We start from the raw sequence: 8,906 nt of genomic DNA, 5'->3' as shown, positions 1-8,906 counted from the left end.
CAGGTAGTTAATGAATCTTCCTCCAATCTTCCTTGAATCTTATTTTTTTCACTCTTCTTTTGTCCAAACGTAGAAAGACCAATAATTGCACCTTAGATGACCACTTGCTAGCATTTATTACCTTAGTTACTACTCACCAGAGAAAGATGTAACATGCCTTTGTGGATTTTATCATGGCAATTGACCTAGATATCCCCAGAACTATGGTTCGAAGTCCCCAAGATCAATGACTCATTCTTCAAGATGTTTGCTTATGTGTTGCTGGACTGCTAGCAGCAAGGGTGGTGGCTCAAACACACTAAGTGCTCCTTGAAAACCCTGTACAGAGTTGCTATGAGTCAGAACTGACTATATGGTACTTAGTAACAACAAGAAGTTTATGTAACTCTTCCCCCTGTATGCTCTACTATATATTTGTATATATTTGCAGCACATACAAATGCATAAATATCTTATGTTAAAAGATAATGGAATTTTTCCATGAACTTTTTTCACCCCCCTCATGTAGTCATTGGTATAATTCTGTTTGCCTTCTCATACCTGTTCAGCTTGTATGTCTACCTATGTAGCTACTCATATATTATTATTTATTGTTATTGCCTGATTTTATATTTAATAGTATTTACCTTTGTTGCCTTTAATTCTTGTGCACTTCCCAGTGTCGTCTTTTGCCTGATCATATTGTGCTGACCTTCTCCTTGTACATTGCCTTTCCCTTCACGGAAGTTAATATGTATCTACTAACTCTGGTAGCATAGTGGTTACAAATCGGGCTGCTAATCTGAAGGTCGGCAGTTCGAAACTACCAGCGGTTCCGAGGGAGAAAAGTGAGGCGTTCTGCTCCCGTAAAGATTTATAGCTTTGGAAACCCTGTGCAGGGTCACTATGAGTCGGAACCGACTCCATGGTACTTAACAACAACTACTACTAACTAGTAAGGAGCTCTGGTAGCATAGAGGTTACGAATTGGGCTACAAACCTTAAGGTCAGCAGTTCGAAACTACCAGCTGTTCCGTGGGAGAAAGATGAGGCTTTCTGCTCCTGTAAAGATTTACAGGCTCGGAAACCCTGTACAGCGTCGCTATGGGTCGGAACCGACTCGACGGCACTTAACAACAACAACTAGCTACTGATTTTCTCTTCTTTCCCCTGCCATCCCTGGTAAACATCAAAGGATGCTTCTTTCTGTATACAGACCATTTCTTGACTTTTCATGATGAAGGGAAGTCCATTCCTCTTCAGTTTGTCATTCCTCATAGTAGATCATATGACTGTCCAATTCAAAATGGCCAATACCAGACCATGTATGTTCTAAGTAGCACTCTGATTGTAGTTGGAGAAGAAGAAAGATAACATGGAGGTGACAAACTCAAAAGCAGCTACCACCTCCTAAACTGGAGTAAAAAGTGGAAGAAATTGAGATTATTAAAAATTAGAAGCTTGGAGGAGCAGCATCACAGAGTTATAACTAAAACTTCTGAAAAGAAGGTCCTATGGAGCTGGGTCCCAGGTCTCTGAGGAGGAGATATTTGCCAGTAATACTAGTCCTTTGTGCAGGCAGCATTAACCAGTAAGAAAATGCAGTAAGGCTGGTTTGAGGAGCACTGAAATCACCGTAAACTAAAATCAGTTGCTGATACTGGAACAAACTATCACTGCTGAGAGAGGTATATTTTGAGGGTGACTTGGATAGGTACAGGAAGCAAACAGGGGAGTTAGTGTCCCTTCCTTCTTCTCCAGCCTAAAAGTCTCCATCTAGCTCCTTCTATTGACAGAAACTAACGGGAGCAGTTGAGTAGGAAAAAACTAGTTTGCTCTTCTTTTTCTAGTTTCTCAAATTGTAAAGTTAATTAATTTGAGTTTGTTTTTTTTTATAACATAGGCAGTTACTGCTATAAATTTCCTTATGAGCACTGCCTTTTCTGCATCCCATAAGTTTTTATATGTTATACTTTTACTTTCTTTTGACTCTAAATATTTTCTGATATCTCTTTCCTAACTCACTGATTGTTTAACAGTGTGTTGTTTAATTGCCATATATTTGTGTACTTTCCACTTTTCCTTCTGTTATTGATTTCTAGTTCTATTCTGTTGTAATCAATAAGATACGTTGTATATTTCTAATTTTTTAATTTCAAATTTGTTTTGTGGCCCTGAAGAATGTTCCATATGAACTTGAGAAGAGTATGTATTCTACTTTTATTGGGAGGAGTGATCTGTAAATATCTATTAGGTTTAATTTTTTTATAGTGTTCTTCAAGTCTTCTATTTACTTTTTCATAGTCTGTCTTTTTGTTCTATCCATTGTTAGAAGTGAGATAATGAAATCTTCAACTAATATTGTAGAACTGTGTATTTCTTCCTTCAATTCTGTCACCTTTACTTCACTTACTTTGGGACTCTATTGTTTGACACGCATATGTTTATAATTGTTATATCTTCATGATGGATTGAACTTTTTACCAATATATAATGTCTTTATTGGCCTCATATCATGTATTCTTCCCTAAAGTCTATTTGATCTGAAATAGTTATCTGTTGTTTACTATTTAAATGGAATATATTTTCCATACTTTTTGTATCCTTGTATCTAAAGTGCATCTCGTATCTAAATCATGGCATTGTTGGTAGGTGCCATCGAGTCAGCACCGACTCATAGCAACTTTATGCACAGCAGAATGAAACACTGCCTGATCCTGGGCCAACCTCACTACTGTTGCCACGCTTGAGTCCATCGATGCTGCCACTTGGCCAATCCATCTCGTTGGGGGGGTCTTCCTCTTTTTCTCTGACCCTCCACCTTATCAAACATGATATCTTTCTCCAGCGACTGGTCCCTCCTGACAGCATGTCCAAAGTATGAAAGATGAAGTCTGGCCATCTTGGCCTCCAAGGAGCACTCTGGCTGCACTTCATCCAGAACGGATCTATTGGTTCTTTTGGCAGCCCATTGCACTTTCAATATTCACCTCCAACACCATAACTCAAAAGCACCTTAGTCTTCAAGCTGACATCTTAGATCTTCAACACTTTAAAAAGGTTTTGTGCAGCAGATTTGCCTAATGCAATACATCGTTTGATTTCTTGACTGCTGCTTCCATGAGTATTGCTAGTTGATCCAAGAAGAATTAAGTCCTTGACAACTTCTATGTTTTCTACATTGGTAAGAATGTTGTTTATTGGTCCAGTGGTGAGGGTTTTTATTTTCTTTACATTGAGATGTAGTCTCTTCACTTTCAGCAAGCAAGGTTGTATCATCTGCATATTGCAGGTTGTTAATGAGTCTTCTTCTAATTCTGATGCCACGTTTTTCTTCTTATAACCCAGCTTCTCAGATTATTTGCTCAGCATACAGGTTGAATAAGTATGGTGAAAGAACACAACCTTGTCGCACACCTTTCTTAATTTTAAAGCATTCAGTGTTCCCATGTTCTGCTCAAACAACTGCCTCCTGGTCCAGGTACAGATTCCTCATGAGCACAATTATGTGTTCTGGAATACTCATACTTTGCAATGTTGTCCATAGCTTGTCATGAATCACACAATCGAAAGCCTTTGCATAGTCAATAAAGCACAGGTAAACATCTTTCTGATAGTCTCTACTTTTAGCCAAGATCCATAGGACATCAACAATGATATCCATCATTCCACGGCCTCTTCTGAATCTGGCTTGAACCTTTGGAAGTTCTCTGTCAATGTATGCTTGCAGCTGTTTCTATATTACCTTTAGTAAAACTTAACTCACATGGGATATCAAAAATATTGTCCCATGATTTCCAAATTCCATTCACCTCTCTTTGGAATGGACACAAATACGGATCTCTTCCAATCAGTTGGCCAGATAGTTATCTTCCAAATTTTTTGGCAGAGATGCATGAGTGTCTTCTGTGCCACCTCACTTTCTTGAAAGATTGCAATTTATATTCCATCAATTCCTGGTGCCCTGTTCTTTGCCAATTCCTTCAATGTACCTTGGACTTCCTTCTTCAGTGTCATTGGCTCTTATCATATGTTGTTGTTGTTGTCAGGTGCCATCGAGTCAAAACCGACTCATAGCGACCCCATACACAGCAAAATGAAACAATGTCTGATCCTGGGCCAACCTCACTACCGTTGCCATACTTGAGTCCATAAATGATGCCACCTGGCCAATCCATCTTGATGGGGAGTCTTCCTCTTTTTCTCTGACCCTCCATCTTACCAAGCATGATATCCTTCTCCAGCAACTATTCCCTCCTGATCATATGCTACCTCTTAAACGGTTGAACATCAACCATTTCCTTTTGGTACAGTGACTCTGTGCATTCCTTCTACATGATCTAAATCATGTAGTTTATCAGATTTAAATTCATTCTGCCAAGCTCTACCTTTTAGTTGAAGAGTTCAATCCATTAACTCTTTAAAGAATTATTGAGAACTTATGTTAGCTTTTTGTTTTAGCATGTTTTATTTGATTTTGTTTCCCAATCCCTCCATTATTTCCTTTTTATGTGCTTAGATAATTCTTTGTGGTGTGCTTTGTTTACTTTCTTTATTTTTAAATTTGTTGTCTTAGTGGTTACCCTGGGCACTACAATTAAGATCTTAAACTTATAACAACTTAGTTTGAAAACTACCAACTTAGTTTGAATAGTATTCACACTTTGTTTCAGTACATCTCTGCCCTATCTCTTTTATTGTTTTTGTCATAGATTATGTATTTCTGCATTATGTGCCCATTAATACAGATTTATAATTTTTGTTTTATGCATTAATCTTTTAAATCACTTAAGAATAAAATGGTGAGTTATGAAACACAAACTACAATAATACTAATTTTTACATTTATCTATGTAGTTACCTTTGGAGCCCTGGTGTGTCACTATGGGATAAAGCACTGGACCACAAGGTCGGTTTGAACCACAAGGTCAGCAGTTCAAACTCACTAGCTGCTACTTGGAAACCCTATACTAGGTCACCATGAGTTGGTAGCTACTCAAGGCACTTAAGAATAACAACATGTAGTTACCTTTACCAGTATTGTTTATTCTTCTCTTATGGTCTAATGTCCTTCCATTTCAACCTAACAGACTCCTTTTAGCATGTCTTTAAAGTACTGTAGGATCAGCACTGGACTGTGAACCACAATGTAGGCAGTTCAACCCATCAAGCACTCCTTGGAAACTTATACAGGGTCACCGTGATTCAGAATCAACTTGATAGCACATAACAACAATAACAACTAATAATTAACTCCCTGAGCTTTTGTTTATCTGGAAATGCTTTAGTTTCTCTTTATTCTTGAAGGATACTGTTGATATAGACTTCCTGGTTAACCGTTTGTTGTTTTTTTTTGGGGGGGGGGGTTCTTTTTTCAGGACTTCTGACCCTTATGGCTTCTAATGATAAAATAGTTGATATTCTTCTAAAAAACCCTTTGTATGTGATGCATTGCTCTTGCTTTCTTCAAAATTCTCCCTTAGTCTCTGGGTTTTGACAATTTGACTATAAAATATCTCAATGTAGACTTCTTTTAGTTTATTGTACTAGGAGTTTGTTGGTCTTTTTGAATGTATATAATCATGTCTATCACAAGAGTAAGGAGGTTTTGACCATTATTTGTTCAAATATTCTTTTTTATTCTGCTTCTTTACCTCTCTATTTGTTCTGCTTCTTAGATTGAATAATGTCAATGATCTTATTTTTAAGTTCACTGGTAATTTATTATAACTGCTCAAATAAGGAGCTCTGGTAGCGTAGTGGTTATGAATTGGGCTGCTAATCTCACGGTCAGCAGTTCAAAACTACCAGCTGTTCCATGGGAGAAAGATAAGACTTTCTGCTCCCATAAAGATTTACAGCCTCGGGAACCCTATGCAGGGTCGCTACAAATCGGAACTGACTCTACAGCACATAACAATAACAACAACAAATATGTCTAGTGGGTTTTTCATTTCAGTTATTTTTATTTTCAGCTCCAAAGTTTTTGTTTTTCTCTTTTTAAAAAAATTTGTAACTCCTTATTGATAGTCTCATTTTACTTATATGTTTTTCTGACCTCTTTTAGTTTCTCATCCATAATTTTTGCTCATGTTTAATACTATTGAGTCAACACATCAACATATTTGACTATTAATCCCAATATGCAGGTATCATCAGGCATAGTTTCTGACATTTTATTTTCCTGTGAATGGATCATAATTTCCTTTTTTTTTTAATATGGTAACTCTGGGAATCTGAGTCTCCCACTCCTTAGGGACCGCTTACTTTTGCTTGTAGGGTTGCAGACATTTGTGACTTTTCCAACTACTTTTGCAAGTGTGCATTCCTTGTAGTTTGTGCTCACTGAAGTTCCTGTTTTGTTATCTCTGCAGTCAATCAGAAACCTGACAAAGACTTCCATAAATGTCTGCAGAGTCCCCAAAGCACATTCTGCTTATATGTTCCAGGAAGAGAGGCACAAATATAACTTGCTTTTTGCCAAAACACTGTAAAGGGAAAAGCAATGACTGGCTATTCCACCAACACTAACCTCCCAGACTCTGGTCCCAGTTCTTTCATAACCTGTTAATGTGATGTTGAGAAAAAAGGACACTTAATTTTGGGCTTCAGGGAGATTTATGGCTTTTGCCTCACAAATCCCTTCTAACTCTCAGTTTTTAGTAAAATGGATCTCTTGAAATTCACAGGGAAACTTCATGTTTTAATGAGAATCTATTAGGAAATTTAGCATAGTATACGATGAGTGCACACAAAAATTAAAAAGGTGTCTTCAAGAAACTGGATGAGCCAGGCCCATGGCAGCTCAGAAAGACAAAAAGCAAGACAAACAGGGAACTCTAAAACAACAAGATACCTACAGCTTTCTTTTTGTGTCCTCAGGGTCAGAAACAACTGGAAGAAACACAGACACACTACTGGTGAATGGAATGCTGGGAGAATCTGTTACTTTCCCTCTAAATATTGAAGAATCACAGAAAATTATCAACATTGCTTGGGTTTCCAAAACATCCGTTGCTATTGTGCAACCAGAAGAGTCAGGAAGAACACCTAAAGTTATTGTGACCCACAAAAATTACAATGGTAGATTAAATGTCTCAGATCAGAGCTACAACCTGGTGATCAGTCATCTGAAGATGGAAGATGCAGGGTTATACAAAGCAGATATAAATATACTAGATAATATATTCACCATCACCAAGGACTACAGCCTTCAAGTTTACCGTAAGTTGTGGGAAAACAAAGAGTTTCTTGTTGGTCAATTGGTTTTTTGTTTTGTTCTGTTTTGCTTTACTTTTTCAAATTCGCTATCTAAAGAACAATTGTATTTGTAAAAACTGGATTCCCTCAAGTTTCTTACTAACATGAACATTTAAAAAGAGGGTATGACATTAGTTCGGTCCAAATTCTGCTAGTTTTCCGTTTTAAACCTTTTTCAGCAACTTGTCCCTGGGACTTATTTTCCTTTTCTGCAAAATGAAAATAATCATATTTACTTCCCAGAGTTTATATGAATCAAGTGAGATAAGGTATACAAAGTACTTGAGCTTGTCGTTTTCTTTTTTTAACTTTTTTTTCCCTCACATAATTGACAGATTCATTTTGTTGTTGTTTTTTTTGTGCCATTGAGTTAATTCCAACTCATAGAGACCCTGCATAGGGTTTCAAAGAAGTAGCTGGTGAGTTTGAACTGCCAACCTTGTGATTCAATCTAACACTATGGTCAAATTCTTATCCTACAGTGCCACACCAGAACTCCTGTTAGATTCATTGAAAGGTATAAAGAAATGTACAGAGAGGTTATATGCTCCCTTCATATAGCCTCCCCAAATGTTAACATTGTGCATAACTGTAGTACAATATATCAAAACCAGTGATTTAGCATTGGTACACTCTATAGAGTTAATACCATCTATATAATACACTCATTTGTATGTGAGTGTGTGTGTAGCTGTGTAGCTCTATAGAATTTAATCAAGGAGGATAAAACAAAGATCAGAGGATAAATAAATGAAATTGAAAATAGAAAAAATAGAATCAATAAAACCAGAAGCTGATTCTTTGGGGAAAAAAATCAATAAAATTGGCAAACCTTTATCAACTAAACTGACAAAGAAAAGAAAAGATGTAAATAACTAAAAAATTTTAAGTGAGACATTGCAACTAACCTGATAGAAATATTTTGACTGAACAATATGAACAACAGTACAGCAAAAAATTGAATAACCTAAAGGAAATAGACAAATACTTTAAACTATACAACCTACCCAAACTGACTCAAAAGGATCTAGAAAGTCTCAATAGATCTATATAACAAGTGAAGAAATCAAATTAGTGATCAAGTCCCCTCCCTTAATCAGCCTCCCTCAAAAAAAAAAAAAGTCCTAGACCAGATAGCTTCACAAGAAATTTTACCAAGCATTTAGAAAATAATTGAAACCAATACTGTTTAAACTTTTCCAAAAGATCAAGAAGTAAAAATTACTCTCTAATTCACCCTACAAAGTAAACATTACCCTGATACCAAAACTATACAAAAACCACAAGAAAAGAAAACTACATGCCAAAATCTCTTATGAATATAGTTGTAAAAATCCTTAACAAAATGCTTGTTAACAGACCCTAACAGTGTATTAAAAGAGTTCTATGCCGTGACCAACTTAGATTTATTATAATACAAGAAAGGTTGAGCATTAGAAAGTCAATCATTTGATCAATCAATCAACAGAACAAAGGAAAAGAAAATGAATGATCATTTCTATGGATGCAGAAAATGCATTTGATACAATCCTAACTTGATGAAAACCCTAAAGAAGATTGGACTGAAAAGGAAATTCCTCAATATAATGTAGGTCATATATGAAAAACCAACAACTAAAATCATACTAAAAAAAGAAAGACTGAGAGGGAGGAACAAACAAGATGGC

General features: G+C 36.4%; 1 protein-coding gene and 1 pseudogene across 1 annotated transcript in view; both read left to right on the top strand.

Moving 5' to 3' along the window:
• The window catches only part of CD84 (CD84 molecule), a 72,695-nt gene that overhangs the window by 27,812 nt on the left and 35,977 nt on the right, over window positions 1–8,906 (top strand). The window lies entirely within an intron of this gene.
• Window positions 6,777–8,906, top strand: part of LOC102819114 — a 23,875-nt pseudogene continuing 21,745 nt past the window's right edge.

This window comes from Chrysochloris asiatica, unplaced genomic scaffold, assembly GCF_000296735.1.
Source record: "Chrysochloris asiatica unplaced genomic scaffold, ChrAsi1.0 scaffold00042, whole genome shotgun sequence".
Lineage (NCBI taxonomy): Eukaryota > Metazoa > Chordata > Mammalia > Afrosoricida > Chrysochloridae > Chrysochloris > Chrysochloris asiatica.
The sequence above is the reverse complement of the archived record's forward strand: the minus strand, read 5'-3'. Positions and strand labels throughout refer to the sequence as shown.